The following is a 5,314-nucleotide window of genomic DNA, read 5'->3' as shown; positions in this document are numbered from 1 at the left end:
TGCTTCAGAGCACCTGGCCATAATCAGATATTCACAGAATAACCACCTTGCTGGAATTGCTCATGGAATTAAGGAAAACATTCTACTTGGCAGATTACTGTTGACTATAGAAGGATACAACTTGGAAATAGACTGTAGGAAGCAATGTGCTAGGCAAGGTCTGAGGAGAGGAGTAGGGAACCTCCATGCTCCATTTCCTGGATCTCCACGGCACAGCACCTGCAAGCTCTCTTACATCTTGGGTTTTAGTGGAGTCACCATGACTGGAGGATAGGGTTGATTATTCATTAGCAATGGGTGACTACTTAGCCTACTCCCTCTCACCTCCTCTGAGTTGGTAAAATGGTAGGATTGAAATTAATCCTGTGTGTAGTTGCACAGGTAATTGGCCCCTAGACTTTCTAAAGGTTACTGCATCATCATAAACTCAGAAGTGGTTGAAAGGAGCTCACTTTCAATAACAAACACACCATCTGTCTTTATGTCCACCTCCACTCTTGCTACTCATGAAATATCTAGAGCTTTGGTCATGCAGTCTAGGAACTTGAGGTACCACCAAATGAATATTTCTGAACATCACTTGTTGGTAGGGTTTCTATTTTTATATGACAGTTGTACATTTTCAGAGTAACAGGAGAAATGGGCAAGGTCAATGTTGCCCTGTCTTACATGTCAATTTAAAATAGCAACTATTTCAAGGCAATAAGAAAATATATTATATTGATATAATTGTGAGTGACTATGGCCCTGAAACATGAATTCAAGTTACCCAGATAACACATTCCACCTTGAGGGGCTTTGCCGGTTAGCTCAGTTATTTAAAGCACTTGCTTGGGCAAGCTCAGTGAGGTGTGGGGCACCACAGATCTATCCCCAGCTCCACCTGCCTCACAAGATCCACCCTTAAGGAAGCCTGAGCCAGCCAAAAAAAAAAATCCTTCCACCTTGGAAGAGAATACATGAACTTTTATAGATTTAGAATATCAGTTGGGGTTCTTAAAAGGGACACAATATAATACAGGACACATTTTATAATAGTATTTTATAATGAATCACACAAGTATCATATACAAGAAGTGCAAGAAATCTGTCCACACACATAAACACTGAAGACTCAGGCTCAGGACTTAGATCCTAATATCCTGTGTGACTCCAGCTGGAAACCTAGAGCTCACTCCTGTCAATGTCTCCTACAAGTCCAAGTGCAGGCCTAGAGCCCTAAAGAAAATCTCATAAGGCCCAACTCACAGATTTGTGCTGGAAAAGCCTAAAGGTCAGTGGTGGAAGCTAGGAAGTCTATGCCAGTGGGGTGCAGGCTCTGTGCTGGCAGACTGAGGGATCTGAACTGGATTCAGGAAGTGATGCTCAAGGTAAGCACCAGAGCCCCCCCAAAGGTACCACAGCCTTCCTCAGCAACAGTGAGGTCCCGAGCTCCTCCAGCAATGAGGAAAGCCGAGTTCCCATCAGGAAAGCCAACGTGACGAGCTTCTCCATGAGGCTGAGCAGTGCACCGTCTTCCCCTCCAGAGCCAGGAATCAATGCTCAAGATATGGACCAAAGCGACTCCACAGTTAATGAGGAAAACCAGCATGGCAAGCTCCTCCAGTAGAACTGCCCAAGAGAACTATCAGCCTCCAGCAGCTCCAACAGCTTCTCCAAGCAGCCTCCCTAATAGCATCCAGCAGCTTCTCCTGCTCTGCCTTTATGCTGCCGGCAACAGCCCTCAGGTGGGCCTCCTGCACCCAGCACCATGCTAGTTTAATTCAGTTGGATGTAAGAAATTGACCCCCAGTTAGCTATCCACCCCCTAGCGCAAGAGGGGCACGCATTAATACTTTTACCAACGTCCTCGATAAGAGCATGAGCATCGGCTCAGCAGAGGCCACAGCAAAGCGAGAAAACCTTCACAATAAGTCTCAAATGCTATGGCAATTTCAGCTTCAGGATAGGCAGCAGCTACAGATTTGCTGAGTTTCGGGATATACGCTAAGAACTCTGCATACAGGGGATTGGAGGATATTAGGCCATATAAAAATGTTGAGGCAAATGGTTATTAAATGGCTTAATATAGTGCCAGATAATTTTGGCTTTGACCTAAAAAGCTCCATCTGCCCGCAAGTCACGAAGTCCCAGTCAGCAAGGGTAAGCAGTCTGCAGTATATTTAACATAGTTGTAACCTATCCAGAGAACTTCAATTCTGTCCTAACATCTGCAACATTGTGCTTTGTGCATCAGTATAATTCCATTGCACTAATTCCACTACTTGTCATTATTATCTTATGAAAAGTTATGATATATAATTCATTTAAATTCAGGACCTATCCCAGTGTCTACTTTCTTTTGGTCATTGAACATTGTTGAAAATATTTTAAAATTCATTTTGTTCAATTTCTTCAGACTCAGCAGTTTTATTCAGCAAAACTTTCTCTTGTATTCTTTCCTTTACGCAATAAACATTTAAACAATTTTGTTATCACCAATCATAAAAATTAAGTAATAGTCACTACATGTTTTGAGAGAAATTGAATTTAATTTTTTTTCTGTATTTTAGGGAAGCATCTACAGGATATTCAGGTTCTTACTACTAGATCAGACTCATAGTGATTCTCATGCTTACAGCCTCCCAAGAGCTGGGATTACAGGCACGCGCCATTACATCCAGTCTCAATTGTCATCTCAGTGCACCCTGGGGGCGAGGCCGGCACCCCGGGCCTGGGGATTGAATCCCTGGACCCCACACCTGCTTGTAGGCGCTTTAATCTGATAAGCTATTTCGCTGGCTGGAAATGAAATTTCTTCTTTTTCTTTTTTTTTTTTTTTTTTTTTCCAGAACTGGGATCAAACTCAAGACCTTGCACTTGCCAGGCAGGCACTTAGGCTGCTAAGCTATCTCCCAGACCCTTTGAATAACTTTTAAAATCATAAAATTATTTGAGGTTTTCTACAAAATTATAAGCTTTTACTTTATTATGACAACTACAAATGCTACCACTATCTATAACCATAATTACTATTTATTACATTCTTAGGCTAGTACTTTATAGTTTCTGTGATTATGAGAATTTCACTCTTCATGTGAGAGGACGTGAATTTTCATCGGATGAAGTGCCTTTATATGGTGATCAAGAAAAAGTTCAAAATAAAAAAAAAAACTAGAAACCAAAAGGATTTCTTCTTCTCATTGTCTTTGTAATTTTAATTGTGTTTTTATAGTTGAATACAGGGAAATGGTATAACTATTTAAATAGAACTGTGAGATAAACATTACTATTGTTTTAATAGAACAATACCAGGTAAAACATGGTCTGATGAGTTTACTTTTATGTTTCTTATTTTTACTTTTTGACCTGTAACCCTATATATTTTATGCATATCTCTTTGAATAGATGTACATTGGAATCATTTATTATTTTCTTTCAGATTTTCTAGCCAAACAATAAGGAAACTTATATCTGATCTAAGGCATTTGTGCTTCACTTATTTTTATTAGAGGTTTTAAAATCTCATATAAGCAAATAAATACTTTTGCTTTAACGCTTTATAGACTTAGAGATTAGAGGAATGTGTGTAACAAATTGAAATTTGGCTACTTTGACTAGTTCTTTCAATAATTTATTGCATTATTTATTTCAATAGCCTGTTTTATGGTATCTTAATTATAACTTGATTAAGAAATTTTATAACTGGAATTATGAATGGTAAAGCACAATTGGTTCTTGCGTGTTCATTTTACACTGCGTAAAGTATTTCAAAGCTTATTAGTCGTTAATTGGTAACATAAATCCTTTCAAAACCTTTCCTTGTGCAAGGCTGCAAAAAACTCTTTAAAATCCAGATGTGATTCTGGGCTGCCTGATGTGAAATCACTTTCCTGCTTTTCTAAATAACCAGTTTGCTGTATTTTAAATAGTTAATTGGCATGGCTACTGATTGGTATACAAACTATTTATCACCCAAGTGTTCAAGGAATATGGAACTTTTATTTTACTATATTAAAAATGTCTGGGTTGAGGAGATTGCTCGGTAGTCCAAGTGCCTGCCTGGCAAGCACAGGGACACGGGTTCAATTCCCGGTACCACTTGCTGTGGTGGTTCCTGTGCCATGCAGACTATGGAAACCAGGCATGGTGGCACACTTCTGCAATCCCTGCACTGGGAAGGCTGAGACAGGGTCTTAGCTGCATAGTGAGACCCTGTACCAATTAAATCAGCAAAATAAAAGAATTTTTAAAAATAAAAATATCTGACAAACAATAAGAGAATAAGACTACCTCTCCAATGGAGGGAGCATTCTCAAATGTCTCACAGAACCTCTTATTGGCTCTGTTTCTTTGGAGAATCTGAACCCACGAATCCTCAGCTTCCAGCTGCAGACACCAGGCTACCCTGCTGGATGTGACTAGTGGGCAGGTTTGCAGAACTTCACCTGTTCTTGCATCTGGTGGTCTTAGGTCCTCACAGAAGCACTTGTGAACTGCCAGTGCAAGGAACTTAGATTGTGCACTCCTTCTTAGAAGGGATAGGCTGATGATCTGAGGTGAGCTGACATAGTGGTGTTAGCACTGAGGAATTCTATCTTGTAGACATCTACTCATAAAGAAAAGAGTGAAATCCCTCCCATGTGATAAAATCTCTTCCACAGAACTGGTCCTTTGTACCTCCCAAGTTAGGAGCTGCTGCTATAATCAGCACAGACCCTTGTAAAGAGAAGTGGAATGCTGTAAGAATGCACTCCTAAAAGTGTAGCAGTGGGTTGGACACTTGGGAATGCAGACAAGCTGGCTGAATGTGGAGAGGTGCAGTAGAAAACAGTCTCAATTGCAGGGATGACTATTCACTGAAATGTACACGTTACAGGCAAGTCTAGTGAAAGTTAAAAAGAGAGATGGGAAAGGAGATTTTTTTCAGAAAACCATAAATCATTATGAAGAAGATGGTTCATACAGTATATTGATGTTAAACAATATCCTCATACAGTATTAAATGTAAATGATAACAGTATAAATTGGGGAGAGAAAGTGATCCTTACTACAAAATGGCAACATACTTCCATTTGTTTTGTGGAAGGGAGAATTTGCAAGTGATAAAATTGGATATTTAGCATAGGCAATTTCTTTTATTATTATTATATTTTTGACAACTCATACAGAATTTTACTTAACAAAGTAATATGAATGTCACAGTATTTGTTGTAATACATGGTATTGTCTTACAACCAGCTATTCATTTTACCAGATATTGGAAGAAGAAAAAAAAACTGGAGCAATGTATAAGAAATTAAGAAAAGAAAAAGTACAAACAATTGAAAAAAAA

This window comes from Octodon degus, unplaced genomic scaffold (genome assembly GCF_000260255.1).
Source record: "Octodon degus isolate 3935 unplaced genomic scaffold, OctDeg1.0 scaffold00054, whole genome shotgun sequence".
In the NCBI taxonomy this organism is placed as follows: domain Eukaryota; kingdom Metazoa; phylum Chordata; class Mammalia; order Rodentia; family Octodontidae; genus Octodon; species Octodon degus.
Note: the sequence above shows the minus strand (reverse complement) of the source record.